At 35.9% G+C, this 25,285-nt stretch overlaps 1 long non-coding RNA gene across 1 annotated transcript; it reads left to right on the top strand.

The window, feature by feature from the left end:
* The first annotated feature begins 6,764 nt into the window (after window positions 1-6,764).
* Window positions 6,765-14,421, top strand: LOC147654006 (uncharacterized). The gene is made up of 4 exons (XR_015285398.1): window positions 6,765-6,884; window positions 9,692-9,789; window positions 11,245-11,291; window positions 13,741-14,421. It is a non-coding gene; the product is annotated as an uncharacterized LOC147654006 (long non-coding RNA).
* Window positions 14,422-25,285: the final 10,864 nt, after the last annotated feature.

Here is a 25,285-nt window from a genome sequence, read left to right as displayed (position 1 = left end):
CTTTGCCCTTATTAATTGCCTTGCAACTCATTTTTCAAAGCCTTTGAGCAAGGTGTTTGGTGATTATTCTGCCATTAATATTCAGTATAGTGCAACAGTTGTCATGATTATATTATTTATTTCAGCATGTTAATGTACTGATTTAATCCACAGCTAATTTAAAAGGAAAACTAAAGTCAATATTACAAATGCTGTCCTTAAATAAAATTTAATATTCTGGACATGTAGAGATGATACCACTTCCATAGATTTCATGAATGTGAGATTGAATTATAATTAAGTCTCTAAATGAAATGAATAGTTGTTATTCCTCTGTACTTCCCTATTATAATGTACAACTTGCAAAATTATGGCTGTAATAGAGAAAGTTAAGTGTGAATTTTTATCATAAAAGTAAAAAAAAAAAACTAACAAGATTAAGTAAATAGAGACACAGCTAATCTTTCTGATTCCAAATACAGTCATCTACATCATTATGAAATATAATAATGAGGTACTGCAGTGCCTGAGGTGCCCTGGTACCCATGTCATACTAATGCTAAGAGCATGTTCTTTGCAGCTCTGAAACCTTTCAGCTGCGCTTTACTGGAGCCTCTCTGATCTTATTTCTCCTTTTGTTTCCATACTGTTATTCTCACACTGTTGATCTCATGGGCTTGTACCTGCACCCTGGTATGGTGGGTTATCGTGGGAAGTGGCTATGACTGATACAGCAATGAGTCCTCTTACATGATTACTCTTTCCTGTTTGGAAGATTTTGGGGTTAATTAAAGGTTTTTTTTTAATCCAGTTTTCTCCAATATAGAAAACCAAACAGCATACAGTAAAATAAGCAATGCTTTCTTAAATACTTGACTGTCATTATCCAATAATACTTGTGCACAGAAGCTTTAACAGATAATCAGTATTCAGTTATCACACAAAATTGGTATATGTCAGGCTGTGCTAACATCATCACAAGCAGGAAAAAATTATAGCAAATAAGTGAAGGAGGGTCCTGCCAAAATTATATAGTTCTAGGGGCTAAAGGCAAGGCAAATAAATCATCATCACCGTTGTCATGTTCCTTCTCATCAGTTCTTTCAATAAAGAGAACATCCTTCATAGGATGCTCATCTGGGACCCTGCCACTGCCCTTCCAGGACAGCCACTGGTGAGTCTTCATCCTCCCTTGCCCTTTCTTTTTCCCAGTTTTCCTCCTTTTCTTCTCTCTATTCCCCTTTTTTATTCTTCCTGCAAAGTAACTTTCCCTATTAGAGTTGCTGTATGCTGTCAGCTCTTGCACCCACTAATAAATAACTTGACCATGTGGCTGTGGCTATTAAAATCGTAGACTGTTCTTATGACATTCTGATTTTTAAATCAATGGGCTGCTCAAGGAGAGAAAATAGCTTTACCAGATCTCCCTCCAAATGACTTTTATTTTAATTTTTCATTATCATACTGACTTTGTTAAAACCTCTTGGTGACAATTTCTTTGAACATTAATAAATTACTGTTGAATTAAAGATGACAGAGTATTTTTCCCACAAGACACACCAGAATTATGATTTTCCCTTTCATAGTACTTTAAATAATCTAACCCAAAGTAATATTAGTTTCACCTAGAAATTGTTGACAAATCAAATATTACTATTTGTATATTTTGAGTAAAATCTTTTATATTTTACTCATTTCTTAAGGTTATTAATAGGCCTAGTCAAAACCCAGGGTAATTTTCCTAGATTAGAAAGAATGAAGAAGAAAAAGGTGCTGCTCAGTTTTGGTTGCAAACACACTAAATTGAAGATAATGTGAGGATAACCTTTGTGTGACCACGTGCAGGAATGTTTGGAGAAAGGCTTTAACTCTTGTTCAGAGTTGGAATGTTTGATGAGATGCTATTTCTTACTGCTCATTTCCTTGTATCTACTGCAGGACTATGGCATAATCTAGGAGGTACTGGCCCAGTGTTTCCAACAGCACTATCATGAACCCTCAGTGATCAAAGTAACTAAGAATAAAATCAATGCTATCATGTGAAAATTTAAAATTGGTGTATTTTGGCCTAATAAACAACTAATGGACACATGTAAATAAGCACTAAGGCAGAATAAATAAATAGAAGGAACATTAAAGATGTGAAAGTTATGAGGAATAAAAAGCATGAATTCACCAAAGGGGAGTCATGCTTGACAAGCTTATTTGCTTTCTATAAAAAAATGACTGGCTTGGTAGGTGAGGGGAGAACAGAGAATATTGTCTACCTGGAAACCAGTAAGGCTTTTGACATGATTCCTATGGAGGAGCTGATGATGTAAAGGTGCTAAGGTGGGTTGAAAATTGGCTACATGGCTAGGCCCAGAGTTTTATGATCAATTGGTACACTTAGTTGGAGGTAATAACCAACAGTGTGCTCCAGGAGTCAATACTGGGTCCACTCCTGTCCAACACCAAAATTAATGTTCTGGATGATGGGACAGAATGTACACATACTCTGAGGAGTGGCTGAGATGCCAGAGGGTCATGTTACCATTCAGTGTGACTTTGACAGATTGGAGAAACGGCTTTGGACTTGGAAAAAGACTTTGACAGGGAACCAACCTCTGGCACTGGTACTGGACTTACACCTTCAGCAAATGTTTAATGTAATACAGTGATGCAAGCGCTTGTGATGCATTCCAGTAAGAAAGACAATCAGGATCAGTCAGATAGTGATTAAAATGTCATTTACTGTACACGAAAGGAGAAGGAAAAAGGGGACAACACAGATAACCTTACATTCCTTCAAATGGTGAGAACCGAAAGTTTTATAGGATTGAACAGTACCCCAGTAGTCAGAGCATGGCATTCTGCACAGATCCTTTCTGTGCTCTTTGCCAGCACTGTTATCTTTAGAGGTTTTATAGTATTTCCTCATTAGAAAGAAACAGCCTTATTCATCATTTCTATTGTCAAGCAAAGGAGCGTTCTTTGTAAACATGCTGCTTACCCTGAAGATAAGAAGATATATGAGGTGGCACAAAAGCCAGGGGCCTAGAGGAAGCTGCATATAGACTTCATGTTATAATTAATCAGTGAAGTTCATCTGGCAGGCCACAAGTGTGTACAACACAGCACAGACCTTCACATATTCAGGTCAGCCATTCTGGGGATCACTGATTCCTTGACGCACAGTAATTCAGTTCAGGTTAGGACCACAGCTTAGCTATTACATTCTCCCATACTACTGTAAGCACTGTTGAAAAAAAGTAGACAAACACTGTCAAAGTCAAGCAATAACTTCACATCACAAATTAGTGTCACAGAGTAATATGAGTATTTTCAAGGGGGTGCACTAAAGGGATGGAAGATTAGGGTCAAAGGCTGCAGTAACTCTGAGCAAGGGATGCTGCATTTGCAAAATCTGTGCAACATTTTAGAGTTCTGGTGCTCTAAAATAAAATATATTTCCAGATGACTTGTCTTGACTTCATCCCAGAGAAAACAAGCCACAAGGGTTTGAGGAAGTATTGTCCTTCTGGACTGGACACATAAAGTATTTTCATGTTCATTATCTCAGGCATAATCCTAAAATTTTGTGCATCCTGAAATGATATCTAATTAAAGATTATTCATGAGCTGGAAAAAGGGGAACATTGCATGACCAAATCCTATCAAATTTGCAGGCAGACTTACTTGCTACATTTTAATGTAACAAGGGAGTATGTATTATAAAGAATTTAAATATAGAAATGTTCAACAGTGGAACAGCATTGATCTGCACACAGTATGAGCTACTACAGAGAGCACCTGTTGTGTAAGTGGTACAATTAAACAAAAGAATGAGTGTAAATTATCCTCCCACATCAAGAAAAGAGTGCTGGGGTTAATAAGATGGAAAAAATGTATGAAATCTATCCAAATTAAAGGCATTCTATAATTAGAATCTTTCCTGCTGCATTATTCATTATAATTGAATTAATGGGTAAGAAATGCAGATTTATCTAGATGAAATAATCATTTTCATTCATTTCTGTATCCGTATAAATTATATGACTTATGAATTAGCTAATAATCTGTTACTTATCATAGCAGTCATGATATTACTCCAGTGCCAGGGTTCTGAGGGCATCACCAGTCCTGACTATCCCTGTCTAGCTGGGCTTTGGGGCTGCATCTACCCTGCCTACAGCCTAGGATCCAATTTCAGCTTCCTGGGACTTCCCTCATCCTGTCCACAGGCCAGTGTCTGAACAGAAAACTCCTAGTGACTGGGTAGTACCCCAAATTCAGCTGCTTTGACTTGCATCTGTTATTTCTGCCTCACATGAAGGATTTCAGTGTTCCTACTTCTGCATATAAAAGAGAATTCTTTAGCACATCTATTTAGCTAAATGGAATCTCTGACTACTTTAGTATTTTTTTTTTTTCTGAGTTCCAATCTCATCAGCATTACTGTGGAGCTGGCACAAACATGCTAATGGTGTTCTGCAGTGAGTTTAATATTTTTGATTCCTTCTCAGCATGGCAAAATCTTCATTTCTTTCCCCCATATTTGTACATATTATGTACAGTCATACACACATGATCTGCAAAAGAAGGGAAGGGAAAGGGCATGTGGAGCAATGGTAGCAAAATTCTGAGTCTAAATTGTGTTTGCAGTTCCATAGGGATTTCTGAAGCTATACTTAGGGAGCAGAAAGAGAGCTTCTACATACCCCCCCTAAAAGTTCATGAAGGTCGGAGAAACAACATGAACCACCAAACTGCTTAGTCTGTGTTGCCTAACAGCTAAGAGTCCAGTTTAGATTGCTTATAGAAATTGTCATGGTGATTTGTGGGTAGAGATTCTCTAATTTGGATCTTGCAATCTGGTACCAGTGCAGAAGTAAACTATGAAGAAGCAGTTCTGAGGTTGATTAACATCTGATGAGAGTATCTGATATGGAAACCTTTGGGAATGTAGGAGATTTGTCCTCCTACATCTGCTGGGCCACCTGTGTCAGTCTTTATTTCCTCCTAGTCTGATTGAAGAGCTGGTCTCTCCAGCAGCATGGCTGAGTGTGTGTTAGCAATAGACAGCTTGCTCTGTATGCAACATGCGCACTTTTGTACACGGCTGGCCACACAGCGAGCACAGGTGCACCCACAGAGCGCTCATCAACACAGGCAGTACCAGCCTCTCTGGCTGAGCAGGAGGAGGGGCCAGTATTGAGTCATTAATACACCTCCACCCTGCTCAGCTGGAATATATGTATGAAAAAATAGTACTTATATATGTTTGTGCATGTTGTTTGTATGTACAGTGTACATCCCTCCAGCAGCTAGACTTGGGTTTCTGGCATGCCCAGCAGCTGCACCTGCAATCCAGTGTCCCCTGTGAATGGCATGTAGGTGACATACAAACTCCACTCTCTGCTGATAAGGTCTGTCTTACCCTGCTGTGGGAGTCGGGCTGGCTGGGATGGACAGGGGGCTGGCCTCAATTGATCACAAAGGAGGCATCAACTTAAGGCTATGTGAAGCAGGATGCCAAAAGGGAAAACATCTAGCTAGGTTACAGTGAGAAGAACAGGCTCATGGGATTTATTATGTTAATGTTGTCGTTCCATATTAAGCAATGTATTGTTTCTGATTGGTTGGTAATGTTTTACATTTATGGTAATGTAACTAGTCTGGATCTGAGGTCACGAGCGCCAAATCACATCACCCTGCCACATCTGCAAACACACAAAACCACATGCACATCTGGCTCTCACTGCTCTGGGAGTCCTCTGATCCCCAACAGCAACCTCTAACTCCATGATTTCACTCTTAGAGAATTCTTGAACTCCAGGCCACCTCACTTATTTACCAGCTCACCTGGCTTGCTCTTCACCAGTGCCCTCACACTTGGACTCCTGCATTCACCCTGGTATTGCATCACAGGTACTCATGGCTTTGACCCCTGGAACCACCCTGGTGCCTGTCATTAGGTTTCACTCACTCAAATCTTTCCAGTTGCTGTCACCATGGACACACAGGTCATCTGGACCCATGTTTTGACTTAGTTTGCTGGCACTCAGATCCCTCAAAAACATACACATGGGCTTAAAAGCCTATTATTGGAAAAATTGAAAGTAGAACCTAATGAGAAGACAGGACAGACTGCAGTGACCAGGTGCAGGATGTCTCTAGGTGGTACAGAAAAGATCCTACTTACATGTGACTGGACCTTTTTACTTTCTTATCTCCTAATTTGCCCATCATAGTTCCTTCCACAAACCATGTAGATCCTTCCCTTATGTCACCTTTGGTTCCTCCCACATACCTCCCATAACAACTTATGTAATTCCAAAATTCTGTTCTCCTGCCACCTATATTGTGTCTAACACCTATGGGAAATAACCATCTCCTAGTCCAAAAAGGTGTTGCAGAGGGTTGCTCCCATATCTTGGTGGGTTTTACACCTGAACAATGGATCTGCTGGTCCTGGGAAAGTCCTTTGAGGAGTCTGGACCAGATGTTCCATCTCAGCAGTCTGTAGTTTGGGTTCCTTTGCCTTTCATCCTGCCTGTGTGCTCCTCTGTACTAGTGCAGATGGGCCTTTGATGGTCTGATTATCTCCTTTGATAAGCTTGAGAGCTGCCAGGAGAGGTTAGTAGTTAATTTATCCCACTGACACTGTTTCTTTTCTACTCAATTTGTGTGTGCAGAAGAGTTACTTATCACTTCTAACAATATCCTTCACTAGACTCTAGCATTTAAATATGAAAACTTGTTTATTACACCTGATTTAATGACATATACTGTTTATGCCATAGGCTTATCTTAGAAGTACAAGTCCCTGTGACATCTTTGTGGAGTGCATCTGTAAAGAAATGGCTCATCTACCATGTTTTCAAATCACTTTGTGTCACCTAAGATTCAGAGAGGCATTCTACGTAAGTACAATATGGAACAGTTTTAATTGAGAGATTAATCAGGGATGGATCATTAATTAAATCTTTATTTCCTTAAGGCTGTTTGAGAGCATTAAAAACTACACTTGGGGAAAATATATTCTGGAGAGTAAATCCTATCTTCATCTTTTTTTATCTTTTGAGTTTTTTATATTGCAGAATAAAACTCAAAGACTACAGACAACACAATCCTTTGCTTTTGGGGAGGTTTCATTCTGAGTGCAGAATTACTGAATCTTTGTAGATAATGCATTTTTCTATGCTGCCAATAGAGAAAGATTGATAACTTGCCTAAGTTTTCTGAATTGCTCCCTGGAGGTATCTAATTTTCCTTACTGAGTGTAAGGCATCATTACTGCCTGCAATGAGAACTACAACTTTACCTAGGACAGACTCTGCTGCCTGGGATTGCAATACACCACTTAGGTACCCATAATACAGCATCTGACTCAAATTCAAAATAAATAGCACCCACCCTGAGCTTCCTGAGCCAGGAAAAATAAAAAATCCATTACATTACTTACTATTTTACAGTTGGAGCTTTATGATCTTCAAATCCTAGAAATGTTCCTATGTTTTCTGAAGATGAAATTGCTTCTTCAGAAGTTGCATAAATTTCAAGTGTAGTCTTTAACACATTAAAGAAGTTCAATTTCTTCATTGAAGATTTCTATTGATATGGATAGGGTTTTTTGGGGAAAAAAGTTAATAAAATCAGAATTTATGGAAAGTTCATAAAAAAAATTTCTACAGTCTTCTGCCTGTAGTGAGAGAAATATTCCTCAGGCTAATGACATTTTTTTCAAAAATTACAGCCATGTCCCACTTCTAAAAGGAATGAAGTATCCAAGATTCATAAAGTACCATGGTAGAAGAGGAACAACAAATGTCAAAGGCCCAAAAAAACTTGCAAATTTTATTAGTAAATTTTACACTTATCATTGAAAATGTTACAAGTTAGTCTCTTATCATCTAGTAGTAAGAGAAATACAAGGAAAAAAGATAAGAGACAGATATTAAAAAGAGGAAGAGAAAGAGAAAGAGGAAAGGAGATCATCAGTCCTGTGGCCAACAGGGTGTCCAGGGTCCTGGGGTGTTGCAGTCAGCAGCCTCAGGATCTCGTCCAGGGAAGCAGCAGGATTCTGGGGACCAGCATGGAGCACCAACGAGACGGGCTCCCAGTTCATGAAACCATTTATTCAGCATGGGAACAAAGTCAGGTCCAGAACAGAGAGCTCTGAGCAGCAGAAACCCCTGAGCACAGCAGGGGTTTTTGAGGGACAGAACTCTCAAGGGTCCCCACCTTTGAGGGTGGAGTTCAGGGTCAGGGACCAGTAGAAGCACAGCAAGGGAGAAACCCCCCAGGGACTCAAACCCAATCAGAGCGCCTGGGCCGCCCTTCACAAGGGGTTTGGGGTGGGACAATGGAACTCTTTGTCTCCCCTGAGGCCGCTGCCACACTGGGGGTCACCATCCAGGCTTTGTGAGGATGCCTTTTTATGGATAAGATTTCCCTGACCCAGGTGAAGGTTCTCACTTGCTATGCAAGAGTTATAATACACCATCCATTCTTCTGACCTTTCTGGGAATTGATTGAAGGGTTTCAGAGGTCTTCGGTGCTCTTGTGTCCTCCTTTACTGGCCTTGCCCACTACTTGACTCTTTCCTGATCTTGCAATGTACTTGTGCTTATCTCCAGGAGCCAGGACAGAGCACTTGCCTGTGCTGCCCCATCTCCATTTGGCCCCCTTCTCCAGCCATATCCTGTTCTTTCCTGCCTGTTTTCATAGCATGTTCTTATGCAACAGTCCTTGCTTGACTCCACAGCTATGGGTGTTTGAGACACACACATTAACCCCTTATTTTCTGAGCTTCTACAATTATGCAAGTAGAAGTGAATGTTATTTTATGTCACAAATCTGCAGATTTCTAAACTGCATATCCATTGTTATTGGGACTATAAATGCTGAGTGAGTGATACATACTGAAAACTTGACAAAAACTTCCCACAACTGTCCTAGTATCCATTGGGAAAAGTATCAAGTCAAACCTGAATGTACATAATATATTATAAAACATATATGTATGATATCCCTCCATAATCTTCTTCACTGTACCAAAGCCATAACAGATTTTTTGGAGACTACTCCAGAGAAACTTTCATTTAATCATCCACATTAGCTAGAATAATTACAATATTCAGTACCTGACACTCCTAGACCTTCAAACAGAATTACCTTGAAGTGTTATTTGTACTGGCATCTTAGTATTCAGAAGATGCTGTGCAATTTCTGCCAAACTCCTGAGATTCAATAGCTGTAATGTCTTTTATCTGACTTCCACTTTCTTTCAATAAAGAAAATGAGGGCATATTTTCTTTGAGATGTATAAACCTATCAAAATGGATAACATCTAAGCAACAGAACTGTAACACTAATAAAAATCAGAGTCTGTGTGATCAAAATTTGTCAGACATCAATCTGTCATGTACATTACTTGTTGCAGAAAAATATCTCAGGTTAATAATTGTTTCTGATTGTAAGAGCAGCATTTACATTGAACACTGAGGAACATAGAAATGTTATTGACTATAATTCTGAGGTAACACAGATGCTTTCAATATCAATGGTTACAGGAGACAAAAAGGTATCCATGTTTGAAATGCAGTCACCAAAATATTAACTCAATCATGATCTTTTTCATAGTGAAACTCTTACTGTTCAGTTGTCTCTAGACTGAAACATTATGCTACTTAAACTGATGAGTCTTTTGTGTTGTGCCTGTTTGCAGATAGGGTGCTGTAATGAAAATTTGCAGGGTTGCTGTGTCTTAGAGGAATACCTGGAGAGTTGACTCACTACAGTAAAATGGCTAATGGGGGACTGCAGGTAGGACAGAAGTCACAGACTTATCTCCTCAAAATCTCTGCTGTTTTAGCTGAGATAAATCACACTGTTCACTTTGAAATTCCCACTATTAACATTTTCTTTCCCCTATACTTTCACTTCATTTTGTAGCTCAGTCCACATTTTATGAGGGAATTAAACATCCTTCCACAACTTTCTTGGAAACTTTTAAGGTTTAGTCATAATATATAATTTAATGGTTGTTCATAGGATGGCAAATTGATTATGTGATATTGTAGGGACAATAAGTTCTTTTTTTCAGATGTACAGAAGCGACTTAGATGACATAATTTCTTTTGTGGTTAACTTCCAAACTGTTCTGCACTGCCATTATATGTTACATTGGGATTGCAATAGGGAGTGACAGGATAGGAATGAAATCTGATCCTCTCTCAAGAAGAAATGCAGATTTTCGAGCCAGAGATTAGGCTTGGATTTAGGTTATCCTTCTTGGGTAATGGAAAGAGTCAGAAGCATTGATGAGAATGACACTGGGAATTTGCCAGTAGCTGTCTGATGTATCTTTACATAAATTTGTGTGTTCTTTAGATGAGAACTAATGTCATGGGGTAGCTTTACCTTTAAGACAGCTTAGAAAGAGAGGAAGTTGAAGCTGCTGGTGGTTGATGGGAGTTTTTCCTCCTGACCAATTATCAGTCATTTCCAAAAATTGATAGCAGATCTGACCATTAAGTAATTTTTTTAGTTACTAGTTTAAAACCACAACAACTATACAATCAATTGCTTTCAATTTTGCAAAGTTTTCAGACTTTTCTTTTCATTGTCCACCTTACCTGGGAAAGATGTGTCAGGGCTGAGTATAAAAGAAAAATTAATTATTGAAATGGCATATGAGTCTTTAAACACATAAGTGTTTGCTTGTCTTGCTAGCTTCATAGATGTCTGACATCACTCATTCTGAGTATTATATGGCCACACCTTCAGGAATTATATTTTTATTGCTCAACATTTCTGAAAATAAACAGCAAAGCACACTGAAAAAATTGAAGTTCTTAATATAAATTTGGACAGCTATCATTAAAATAAATTATAATATACTTTCAATAAGTTTTTTAAGTAAATAATTTTTATTTTTTGACAGATCCAAAATATTATGAAAAGTGAAATTTATATCCTAGAGGAAAACATTTGAGAACCAGCATTTTTTTTCTCTCTGTTTCTATTTCTGTAAGATCTTTACTTTGGACTGCACAAAAACTGAATACTTGAAGTAGATATCAGATAGTTCTGACATTATGAAGTTTAAGATTCCAGTTTGAACTTCATGCACATTTGAATTAATGATAGATTGCATTTGAATGTTTACACTGGTTTCCAGCATAGCACAATATCCATATGCAAATTTTAGGTATAAATTTTAATTATCTTTATGGGTATAATTTTTAATCATCACCATTACAACCTTTCTCTTTTAAGGTTCATAATAATGACCTTCCAGTGTCTGAAGGGAGACTACAAGAAAGGTAGAAAAACATTTTTTTTGTAAGAGCATGTAGTAATAGGACAAAGAGGAATGGCTTCAAACTGAAAGATATCTACAGATTAAATGTCAGGAAGAAATTCTTTACAGCGAGCGTAATGAGACATGGGATGTGTGTGGCCCATTCCTGGAAGTGTTCAAGGCCAGGTGGGATGAGGCTTGGAGCACCCTGGTCTAGTGGGAGGGGTACCTGAGCACAGAACAGGGGTTGGACATAAAATGATGGTTAAGGGCCCTTCCAACCCAAAATATTCTATGATTATATTACTTCTTCAAGTGAATTCACTGGCTAAAACTTAAGATTTTGGAGGGATATTGTATCACATATCTAAAAGTAGTTTCATTGCCCACTCTTTTGAGCATCAAAGTTCCTTGAAAAAGTTAAAAAATGTAGGAGAAAAACATAGGTTTATTTGAAATAGGAAAGGAAAATGTCCATAGTTTTTTTCTTATTCTCTAATACAGTATAATCAAAAGTATTTTTTGATTGGCATTGCTCTCTGTCTTTGAATTGTCTACTTTAGGTTGCGTCCCATGCAAATAGTTTCTGACAATAAGATATCCTCAATGGTGAAAGTTTTTATTGTTTCTGAGGTAGTTTCAAAGGATGTCATAAATTTCATTTTAATGAAAAGTGACCTTATATAACTTATTGAATATACTGAATTATCAACAGAAAGAATTTCCCACTTTCCATCTCCATAGCTGAGGAAAACCATTGTGCTTCCTTCAATAGGGACTATCTCATGAACTAATTATGCATAATTATCAATTACTATGTTATATGACAAGCACAAAACTTTTTACACTGTAGGAATTTAATGACCTTCAGTTTATACTAATATCCAAGTACTTTTCTGTAACTTTGTTTTATTTACTAGAGAAAAAAAAAGAAAGTAAAGAAAAAAGAAAAAAAAATACAGCAAAAGTTTTTAACAAAACTGACCTTGTTTTATTCTTGTTCAGAAATGAAACAATAATTTCTATTTGAGAAAATTTAACATTCATTGCACTTAAATGGAATAAATATATTTAAAATAATAAAATCATATATAAAATAAAATGAACATAATATAAAAATAATTAATCTTATTATTTTAAATTATTTTCAATGGGTTTGATAGAAACCATAGCAAACACATCCCTACTTTGTCTATATCTGTTTTTTATCTTAAAACTTCCACATGAGTGAAGGCTAAATATGCAGCAGAAAAGATAAACATCTAATCATGCTAAAGAAAAAAATAAGTCTAGCTTAGTTAAAATAAATGAGAGCATTTTGTAAAAACAAATTATACTCAAAACTAGTGATCACTCAGATTTCACCAAGATTGCATATATTCAATTGAGCATAAATAAAGACTGCAATTTTTAATTAGATTTTTTTTTTAACAGATGCCATGCTTATTTTGGGAGCGAAACTTAATTTAGCTTAATCTACTTTTGGCACAATTTGAATTTAATACTGACTAATATTATCAAGTGTTAATTCTGCTTTATCATTCTAGCCTTTCACAGAGAAAGACTGTCACACTATGAAATTCTCAAAGCAGAATAGTTTGTACTAGTACTCCACTATTAAATTAAGCCTTTACCCCTGCACTTTAGTGGGTTTTCTCTTAATTTAACTAGATAAGGGAACACCCCATAAAAATTCCTTTGAATTTTTGTCATATCAAGCTGTCCTTTGATTTAAAATGTTAAATAGTTCAAGTAATTTGAAAGTAATTTGATAAAGATTTATATTCAGTTGGAAAAATCCAAGAAATTGTCTCCAGTTTTTAATCTGATATTGATTTAATTCAATTGGATTTGTTGATCTTTTGTGGGTTATTCAGAATTCATTCTGACTTAATTCCAATTCATATTTGAATTTTTAGCATTGTTCCCTTATCATATTATTATGAATTCAATTTTTATGGCTTATCTATATGCAAGGACTGGATTTTGATATACTTCTGGATTTGAGCAAGACTTTAGTCTGTAAATTATCTTCTGCTGCTAATGGCATAATTTAAATTGGAAATAATGCATAAAATTACTAAAATAATCATCAACCCCAAAATTATATTGCAGTTGATTAAAGAAAAAACCAAAAACCACCTCCTGTACAATGCATTAATTTCCAAAGGAAGGAGAGTGTGGAGATGACATTCAATTTCATAGACATAATAATGCCTCCTCTTAAAAATGAAACCTGAAGTCATTTTAAGTTTTTAATTGTTTTAGGCCTATCCAGCTATCAGATTTAAAGCAAGGGATTCTGAAAATATGGCATTGGTTATTTTAAGTTTTCACTGTGACTTGTTGCAGCCTTTCAATATTTAAAGGGAATTTATAAGAAAGATGAGAACAGATGTTTTAGTGGAGGTAATGTTTTTAAATGGTTTAGACTTGATATAAGAACTGGAATAAGAAGTATTTTCTTACAGAGGACGGTGATACACTGGCACGGGTTTCCCAGAGAGATGGATGCCCCATCCCCAGAAGCATTCAAGATCAAGTGGAATGTGTCTCTGTGCCACCTAATTGAAATGAAGTGTTCTTTGCTGGAAAGTTAGACTAGCTGACCTTTGAATATGTCTTCCAACTCAAACTTTCTATGAGTCTGTGAATCTGTGAACTTCAAGAGTGACGTAATCTAAGAAATTTCTGAGAATTTGACTGTTTTATATAAATTTGTGGAGGGAACAAACCAACAGAACAAAAAACCCAAACAAAAACTAACTAAAAATTGAAAGCCAAAAATGGATTGCAAATTTAGAATTTCAAAAGAATTACAGTGCTTTCTGATATCTGCAGCTGAAAAGAAAGATACAGTATGCCCTCATGTGTCACATTATACATTGTCTAACATTTTACATTGGTCTGAAAGCATGGAAAAACAGAACATAAGTAAACAATGGACAACAGTAAATCAAAATTGAGATAATTGCTACTTCAGTGTAAGAAATGTGTTTTTGGAAGCCACTTGACTTCACAAATAGTCTGTGTTCTATAATGTGTTAATGATAATGTGTTCAGAGCTGGCAAAGAACAAATTTGCAGGTCATGTCAAACTGCATTAAACTGTTTCTTATGAGCTAAATGAATGACAATAAAAGCTTAAGAGTGTTTAATGCTTCAGCAGCTTTTCATCTAATTTCTTTCTTACTTTTCCATCTGGCAGAATGACAGTGTAGCTCATTAGCCTCCTCTTCATCACCTTTGAGTAGTGAAGTGAGAGTGAGCTATTTAATAAAGGTCAAAAAAACTAGGACCTACGGACTCTAGGACAAAATGTACATTTATTTGACAAACTCATAAAATTATTCTCTACAGTGAGCTTTTCATTGGGAAAAGTGAGAAGAAGGAAAATGAAATGTTTACTTAGCAACATTTTAAAGTCCCATAATTTATTACTTTCTTCAACAATTAGCATTGGAGTAGTTTGTTTTAGGAGAGACCATACTACTACTAATTTATTTAAATGAATGGAAAGTGGGCTGGGAAAGCTGCACCTCGACTAACAATAAGTTAATTAGATTATCACAGTACATTCTGAAATAGTAGAGTCCCATAGTACAAGCACTATGCAGAGGATACCATAATTTGTCTGATGATGTAGAGTACTTCAGCTTTGTCCGTACAGAAATATTGAACTTTTCTCTTATATCATGAACAGAATGCTAATCCCTATTCTATTATCCTACTGGAGTTAATGCAACTTATAAAGGAACTTTAGACCAGATGGACAAGATTTGTCTGCTTTTTATTCAGTAAGTTAAATAATAATATCATAGGCACCTAAATTTGAACTGTCAGTTTCAGCTTATTTTTTGCCATTGTTCTTCCACAAGTTCTGGAAAATCAAAACCATATTTTCCTTCATGATAAAATATTGCTAGCCACAGTAACATAAAGAAAGAGGCAGCTGGTGTGTACACAGCAAGAATAGTGAATGATTTCATGAATGTCAACTGTTGCATCATTTATCCAGTAATTTTCTACCTGACATCTTCCAGCCTGACTTGTACCAGGAAGACAAAAGCACAGGATTGTTTTCAGATCCCAAAAGAAAAAGCAAGACAGAAAATGTAATAAAATTATTTTAAAAACAAGACATAGAAAAGAAAGAAATAAAAATAATGGGTATATCTTCCATCCCTTAAGATGGTTTCATGTAACACTAGATGGACATCAGGTAGACAGCCACAGCAAGCTGTGCAGAGCCCACCCATGGGAATTGTCTCTAGTGTAACAAACAAAACCATCCAGCTTGTTTTGACAGATAGGAATGTTATCTCTTAATGTCCACTACAGCAATCTTAGCTGCACATATCTATGACCTATATTTAGTAACAGTGAGCATATAGGGTATTCCAGTATTTCAGCACAATCTCTTATGCTCTGATATATAGGGTTATACTGTGGTGACTCATGATAACATATGGATTTCTCAAGCCCTAAACACAAAATCTAGTATGGCTATTATGGCTTGTTGTACTTCTCTACCTCCTTAACTCTAAGGTCCTCTTCAAGGCTCCTAATCCATAACATCAGTAGACACAGACTTTTTCCTGAACATGAAGTGCATATTTTTATTTGAAAGCAAGTTTAGGTTGGTAATTCACACAGTCTTTAGAACTTTTGTGAAAAAAACAGAATTGCACACTATAGGGATGAACAACTTCTTTAGAAATATTCCCTTTATTATTCATATTTATACCACTGACCTTACTCCAGGAACTTAACAACATCTCATGAAATTATTTGGGAAGATATTTCTATTATAAGAAAGAAAGTGAGATTAACAATGGTAAGCCATACTTCTCAATTCTACGTCTTCTTTATGCTGTGAATATAAGTACCACAAGGCAGAGGACACAAAATAATTTTGGTGTTAGGGCTCAGAACAAAAGATATCTGCTCATAACCTGTAGAGTTATGCAAGTTTATTTTGTTTGCTTCTGTGTGGAAAGTTGTAATATTTCTTAGCTTATCTTGAAGAATAATGTTAAATGGAGGTTAAGATTTGAAATTCATGAAATAAGATGTTGTCATTGCTAACTGATGATTGCCAGGTGAAAAAAACCCCAAAACAACCTACTTTTGTTTTCTTGTCTTCATAAAAATCTGCAAAGTCATAGAAGCTTTAGATTCTTACTGACTGACCTTTTCCATTAACTGAGCATACAGATACAGCTGGACTTTTGTTGACAGATAAAATCCTAAAAAATGTTATGACTTGACAGCAGAGCTAATAGATCATCTGCTCCTGCTCTGCCTAATATTAAATCCTTGCCTAATCCATTAAATCCTGTAGATACTTTTCCAGAATTTTTTCCTCAAGCACCTGTGTACTATCATCCATTTCTCTCATCAAGTAAAACACTGCAAAAAGCTTTAAAAATGTTCACAGATGACAGAGGATATCAGAAAGCTAGAGAGACTAGTGATAAAACAACATGAACCAGCCAGGAAAAGGGACTGCACACATAATTTTTAATATGGGATCAGCTAGCTTCCAGGGATAGGATAGGATAGATAATTTTCTAGGATATAACTTTGCAACTCAATGAATTGCTCATGGTGTATGCTGAGACTTATATCTTCAAGGATATTAAGCTTCAAAATAATGAGATCAACCACTCTCAAATTGTAGAATATGCTTTTTTGAGTAATGAGGAGATTTCTTCCCAGCCAAGTAGTTCAAAGAATTGTTTAAGTAGCTGGTATAGAGCAGACATTAAGAACTGACAAAATATTATGGGAATTATTAGAAAACAGTATTTATGAATAATGAATGGTCTCTAGAATTAATAACAGTGGCATAAGGAATAGAACCTTAATAACCATATTGAGAATATGGGAATTTTGCAGTGATTTTTTCTTATGAAATATGATGCATAAAGTCCTGTGTAAATGTGGGGGAATCACATAATGGAACTAAGTAATAAACAGTATACTTGTGGAATAGACTAGAATATTTCAGTTGAAAAGGAGCTATAATAATTATCCTGTCCAGTGGCCTGACCAATTCAGGGCTGACCAGCAGTTTAAACATGCTGTGAAGGACCTTGTCCAAGTATTTCTTAAACATTGACAAGTTTTTCTAGGAAGTTTATCCACTCTCCAGGTAGGAAAATGGTTCCTGGTACCAAGTCTAAACCTCCTCTGACACAGATTTGAACCGTTCCCATGAACTGAATCCAGGACCAGGTGGCCCAATTTCTAATAGTATTATTAAAGACTGGGGGAATAAAACCAAACCAAACCTGCATTGAAGGCCTCTACTTTTTCTCCATGCATATTTGTTAAATGCCCATCTTCAACAAGTATTGGTCCAAATTTTTCTCTAGACCCCCTCTTGATGCTAACAAAAAACTCTTGTTATCCCACCCAACACTGTCTATGGCTCTGTAACTTCCTGTGAAGCCTGACCTGCCTTCCAAAGATGATGGCAGAAGGACTGAAATTAAATCTGAAGTTTTTTAAAGTATGTGAATATGTGGAAACAAAGGCAGTCAGTAGTTTGCAACCAATACTACACTGCAATAAAGGGAAAAGATCAATGTTGTTTGAGAAATTTACACTGGAGAGTAAAACAAATGAGTATGTTCATATTAATGTTCATCTGGTAAAAGAAATGTGATTTTTCTTCTGAGAAAATATTTTAAAATGCATCAATGCAATTACTTCTATGTGGGAGTAATTATAAATATTTCCTAATGAATATACTGACACAATATTAAAATGCACATATACAGTTGAAATCATCCTTTCCAATGATGATAAGTATATGCAAAAGTACATAGTCATAGGGAGATAACAGATAGGAAGAAAATTGTGATTCATATGAACATGGAATATCACTGTAATTGCATATTGCACTATGCTGAAAGATAATTAGTCTAGCGAGAAATGTTAATGTGGATTAAATGTGCTGAAAGAAGTACTTTGCCTCAAAAGTAGAGAATGAAGACCGGATGCTCTTTGCCCAAATCCCATTAATCTCCTGAAGATCACTGGATATGTACTTCTGTCTTTCAAAAGCTCCTCTAAGAAACTCAGCCTAAATACGTCTTAAGGTTTTAAGCAAAGGCAAAAGAGAAACATAGTTATAATCTGACACCCAGAACAGAGAATAAATGATTAGCATACACAAGTATAAAGAACTATTAGAGGATAAAGTGAAGGAATGATTTAATCTGAAAAACCAATGCTATGTTCAGATAGTGCTTGCTGATATGTGAGAGATAAAGAAGACTTTTAATTTTTCACTCTATTCAAAATACAATTCCAGTAGGAAAAAAAAAATAATCCTGCTGTAGCAATAAAATCTTAAATACTGTAATAGGTCTTTCCTACTTCTAACTTTTCTAATAATTTTGTGACTAAATAGTATTTTAGGGATACCATTTTAGTTGTATTAATATGGCAGTTACTCATACAGAAAACTGAATTAAATTATTCTTTTCCCCCCATGACAGACAGATTAGAACTAGATCATCTTTAAGGTCCCTTCCAACTCCAACCATTCTGTAATTCTATGATTCTATTCTTTCTGTGATTTCTATCTGTATAAATGGACTCGTATCCTGTTGCATCTGTAGCAGTACACTGTCTAAACATCCCAAACTGTATTTTGTTTACAAGTTATCAATGATGGATTAAACAAGGAGGGTCTGCTATCCAGTGATAATATAGAGCAAACATGATCCCCCAAAAATGTTTTAGTGTTGGAGGATGGCTGTTGAAGACTGGCTTGACCAAACTATTAGACCAGCTGCAGGACATGCAAGACAGATCTCCCTGACTGAGGCTGGAACCTCAGTCCAAGGGATGTGCACTTCCTGATACGAAGTGAGAGTTGGAAATGTTGGGCAGAAGAAGCCGTAGTTGATAACACCTTTTTCAGCAGCAAAACATATTTTACTGGATAAACCTGACAACAAAAAATCCAGAAATGTATATGACTGACATTTGATCACTATACTATAAAACACCACTGTTTCATGGTGAGGACTTCTAGCATACCTGTTGAATGTGTGTGAAAATAATTGTCTTGAGTGAGGACAGCCCTCAAGGTTACTTCTTGAGGCCAAGCAAAAGTGTTATACCCACACTTGTTCACGTAGGTGACTAATAGCAATCCTTACTTATTAATCGTTTTGATAGCTTTAATATAATTACTTAAATATAATTTCTTTAATATATTTGCTGCAATATTGCTTCAAAAGTATTGCATTATACTAGCAGTTACAGCTATCCAAACGTTTTAGTAAATAATTCTCATAAAGGTCTTCTGTCTAAACATTATCACTATTATAATAATTTTTAAAAATAAGTAATTGTATATATAATTATATTTGATTTTCAATTCCTAATTCTCTGGGAAGAGTTGTTTAAAGGTTCAATTGCACCAGTATAATATTTTAAACATAAACCACTGACTAAGTCTGGGGTTCAGATTGGATCCGGCCACACCTAGACTCCTCTCTGAGATGCAGTTTAGAAAGCAAGGGAGGCTTTTCTGCACCTTGTGATTCAACCAGAGTGTTTCTCCAATAAATTTGTCTCAATCTCCCATTCTGTCCATGAGAGCACCTACTATTACAATATTATTAACTGAAGGGCATCCCTATTCCAATATTGATTTATACAAAGGTTAAAGAATGTATTTTCTTGCTGTTATTCTTATGATCAGGGTTTCTGCTGTTTTCAAAATTAAAAGTTATGATTTTTATCATATATTCTGCTCATTTGCATGGTTAAAGCCAAGGTATGAACTTTTTGTCTCTGCTTCTAAGCATTGCTGCATTTTTATGCACAAAAGTTTGATGAACATCCATCAACTGCAGCAAGATAGAAATATACAAAGGGCAGACTATTTTAAGTACCACAGAAGTCAAGTTTGAAGTCTTAGAGAAGAGAAATTTTTATCTCAATTCATAACTTCACTCTTGTACTTTTGAAGAACTATGAATCTTAAGGAATGCAGGAGAGTTGTCTTTGTAATCTTATTGGTCCACAGTGTGTGTGGGTGTTCTTTCCTTTTCTGTAGGAATAGATAAGTGGACTGAAAAACTTGATTGATGTAAGAATATGTGCCACCAGTGCTGGTGGTAAATGTAGTCATTTGGACAATTTGCAGTTGTTGCAACTTGGACAGTAATTTGTTAATAAAATTATGAAGCCTTTGGCTATGCTTATATCCTGAATAAAAAAGCCTTAAGTTCATCAGTGGAATCATCATAAGAAGAATTATTTGGATACTTTCCATATCCTTATTGATTGTGTTAAAAAACATCTTAGGAATTTAATTGACATGGTATTTCATTGAATTATTATATTTTATTGTAAAATTGTACATACTTTTATATGTATATCAAAAATATGTTCATATTACTCACTTTGTAGAACCCTTAAAATTAAAACTTTGTTTATTTTTTCATTGATATTTTCCTTTGTGAAAAAATCTCATTCACTGACTGTATTAGTAAATTAGAGGTATTAGAGACCTCTCTAGTGAGAAAAAATGATTAAAAATAAACTTAGCCTAGTAACTAAATCACATTTTCATCTGCTTTCTATCATTATCAGAGGTAGTTCAAGTAATTTTTTCCCAGCTGTGTGCTGTGATGAGCAACATAGAAAGTCAACAAGAAATTTTCAGCTAAGCTGAATAGCATGTAGCAAAGTTTGGGAAGGGTATATATTGTATGTTCCATGACTCAAACAGCCAGTTTTGCAAGGACAGCAAGCAGAAAACTGTGCGTCTGAGAAATGTAAGCAATTCTTCACAGAATGCATTGATTCAGAGAGACAAGGGGCAAAATGTAACTCCAGTTTTCATTAAATCTGATCATCTGTATCCTATAGGCTGCTAAGCATGCCATAGGTCTTCCCAGAAATAGGGCGCTGCTTAAAAACGTGTAAAGTCCAAACACTTAAAAAACATAACAAGTATCAATTTTTTTTAGCTTTGAGTAAATAAGAATCTATCAATTAGAAGTAATTTATTTTAGTTTGTAAATTTTCCATATATACTAAACATTGAGAACATTTTTGTCCATGTCAAACCAGCTGAAAAAACCCAAAGGATTAAATACCTTATCAGTTCGAAAAACACTGTGTTAATAGCATTACTATACAAAAAGTCAGTTTTGTTTTGGTTTATGTTTTTTTCCTGATGAAAAGTCTCCATGCTCTAGAAAGAAGAATTTTGTAACACAGGAGAGAAAGCTTTGGTTCTACTGTCAAGCCTGATGAAAGAGAATAAGGGATTTCACCTTCAAAGCAAAGAGAGAAATGAATAGGTAGTGATAGCAAGGATAAATGAGAAGCCAATGCGGTCATATAAACACTCATCCTAAGAGGCCTGACAGAAGCTATTAGGATTCACCCCACAGTTCTCATTTTCACATTAGCAGGGTGAGTGAACAACAAAGGCTATCAATGCTGCCTCTGGGCATGGGCTTCACCAGCAGCACATTGTGTGTTATGGATTACCATTGTGATGGCCCTGATGTGAATTCCAATAAAATGTATCACAAAAAATAACTCAGGGTGTGTGTGTGTGTGTGTGTGCGCATCTGCTCCCTTTATTATTCCCATATATTCCCAATCTGCTGTCAAGGATATCCCACAGCAATAAATAATTGTTGAATTAGATAATTTGGTATTGCCTCTCCTCAATTTTACATAACAATCCTGCATGAATACTGCAAGAAAATGCATGCAGGTATGCATTTTGGAGCCCAACTTTCAGCATTCATACATGCTACATCAGCAGAAAACTTCATTCTTTGCTCTTAATAAATATTCTAGCCGGTTATCTTGGCCTTCTCATGGGATTAGGGTATTAAGCAGCATCTGTTTTACTTGGCAAGATAGGAATCCAGAAAGATGAGGCAAAACTCCAAAGAATTAAGTTATAGTAAAGACAAGATCTCAACCCCATTGACAACTCAAGTTTTGGGGGCTTTTTTGAGAGATGAAATGCCAACTTTAACCCTTGACTTTAAATTGTACCAGGGGAGGTTCAGATTGGATATTAGGGGGAAAAAAAAAAAACAAAAACTCACTGAAAGAGTGGTTAGGCATTGGAATAAGTTGTTCAGGAAGGTGGCAGAGTCACCTTCTCTGGAAGTGTTCAAAAGGTGTCTAGATGTGGTACTTGTGGGACACGGTCATACCTGACAGCACTTTTAGACTACAGTATCAGAAGACAAACTGACCTTAATTTCTGCCCTCAGGAAAATGCAACAGGAATAGTTTGCATTCACTGAGCTTTTAGCTTTATTGCTGCCCTCAATTCTTTACTGTTGTCAGCAGCCATTTAATTACATGTCTAAATGCAGTTCCACCCCATTTTTCAAACAATGTCAGATATTTCCCCCTGTGGGAAGAATGGGAAACAAAAGGTAAACCACATGAATTAAGACCAATATAACAGTTGAAACTAAATATACTACTACTAATAAATATGCTACTACTTATATTATATGGCCATCATTATTTAAACAACTTCTTCTTCTTCTTCTTCTTCTTCTTCTTCTTCTTCTTCTTCTTCTTCTTCTTCTTCTTCTTCTTCTTTTTCTTCTTCTTCCTATTATTATTATTATTATTATTATTATTATTATTATTATTATTATTATTATTATTACTATTTAAAAGGAGAAGAATGAAACTCAACAGAAAGAAGTGAGAGATAATAAAATTGCTTGCCACCTGCTAATTGAAGTCCTGCTGCCTGGATATGGAAAATAAATGGTCCCTTCTGGCCAGCTTTCCCCATTTTATATACTGAGCATGATGTTCTTCCTCAGCTTTCAGAAGACCCCAGCTTGCTCAGAAAAAACATAATTCTGCACATTAGAGCTGTAAGTGCACAGGCTCTGTCTGTCTCTGCCCCAAGGTGTCTGGCTTTACATACTTGGGACAGTTCCTTGACAACTTAGTTGAGTGTCATGGGATGATAGAGTTTGAAAAGAGCTGGGGCAGAAAGAGCTGAGAGATAGATAGGGTTTTGATATGTTCTACCCATAACATCCTTGTGAAGCTACAGAGATGTATACTGGATAGTGAAAAACAGATCATGGTACTGAAAAGGTAGAGGTCCACAGGAAAAGGTCCAGGTTGACACATGTTACAAAAAGTTCCCCAAGTGACATTAAAGGGGTGATGCCATTTAAAGGCATCATTAGTGTCAGGATGATGGACCAAAATGCACCCTTTGCAAACTGAAGTTAAACGACAAGAAACACTCAGAGGTACAATTGGACCTACAAAATTTTCATGAGGGCCAGCAAAGGGAAATGCAATGTTTTGCACTTGAAGTATCAGGAGCTCTGCTTCAGTATAAACTAGGAAATGCGTGGATAAAAATTAGCCCTGTGGATAAGGATCTGAGTTCCCTTGGGACAGCATGTTATCACTGAGGCAAGTGTGTTAAGAGGTAACTGCACATCAGTACTGGGCTGCAAGGATGAAGCCAGAATATTGAGGAAAATTATTATCCCCTCTTCTCAGCATTCAGCACCCACATTTTTCATTGATCATAGGAGCAAGGTCAAATTGTTTTAATTATTCTTCCTTCACTTAATAGCAAAGATAGTATTCCTGAAAGCTAATGAGTTTGTTGCCATCTAGTTGTCTTCAAATAAGAGATCTGAGTGTTTGTGAGAGTGCTATAAATGTTCTGATAACTTCAGTCCAACACTGTAAAAGGGAACTATTTTTTTGAATTTAATTTTCTAGCTATATAGCTCAGTATCATCAGTTAATTAGTTTGATTGACCAGGAAGTCTAATGTTTGTCTGACCATTAATGAGCAACACAAAATAATCTTGTAAGCACTTTCTGTACTGGAAAAACATGCCTGATTGCTTGCATACAGGAAAGCAGCTATTTTGAGAAATTTATCAGCAACAGACAAAGTGTAGATGCAATTTTGAAGTGTACAAAATGGCATTTTACAGTTAAAACTTCCACAGATAACTCCTTCAACTAAGAGGTAAATCCCAAATCTTTGTGAAGGACAAGGACTACTTTTTTTAATTTGTCTATTAATGAAAATTTTTCATTTACATTAATTTACAGTAAAAAGCAATTCAGCGGAGTTGAATGCCAACATTGAATACTTGAGAATAATCAAGAAATACAATTTCTTTTTATTTCTGGATATTGTGGTTGTTGTTGTTTGTGGAGGTGGGCATTTTAACTTCTTTACTTTCTACAGCAATATGAAAAGAGCAGCAAGAAAAAAAAAGTGCTAACAGATAAGTCAAATGTTATTTCTTTCATTCTATTTATTCAGCATCATACACTTAAAATAGCCAAGTTTTGATTTGCCATCCCAGAACTAGTTCACACCCTAGTAGGCAGCAAATGCATGATGAATGAGCTTTAAAATTATGAAATAAACAGCTGCCAAAATCAAAATAAACAGGAGAAAAGACCAAAATCCAAGAAGGAAATAGCAAAACTATGTATCTTTTATCATCCTCCTACATCTATAATCAATTTGATAGATCACAAATGTTTCAAAGTTATTGCAGTGGCAGCTTTAAAGGAAAATTTAGAACTAAGAATAACATTATGAGTACAAACTGCAGAAATGATCTTAATAAGATGATCACTTAGGAAGGAACATGGCAAGAAATCAAACAATAAATTGCATGGTTTTATGAGCCTTTAACTATGGAAAATTAGCTTACATTTCTTAACACTGTAATGGCAACAGTATGAAGTGGCAAACACCCTTAATCAAAAAGCTACAGCATTGCACAGTTAATAAACATACAGGCATTATCTGACATACTTTTTTTTCAAAACATTTAGTTAATTATTCAAATACATTCGTTTGTTTCATGTCTTGTCATCATTCAGAAATGCATATGGCATTTACTGGTTCCCAAGGAAATTAGTAGGAAATGCATTCATTTCACTCTGTGATTTTCCAATGACAAGAATAGCTTTTAATAACATAAC

The sequence above is a fragment of the Cyanistes caeruleus genome, chromosome 3, assembly GCF_971803275.1.
Source record: "Cyanistes caeruleus chromosome 3, bCyaCae1.hap1.1, whole genome shotgun sequence".
Taxonomy (NCBI): Eukaryota; Metazoa; Chordata; class Aves; order Passeriformes; family Paridae; genus Cyanistes; species Cyanistes caeruleus.
The sequence above is the reverse complement of the archived record's forward strand: the minus strand, read 5'-3'. Positions and strand labels throughout refer to the sequence as shown.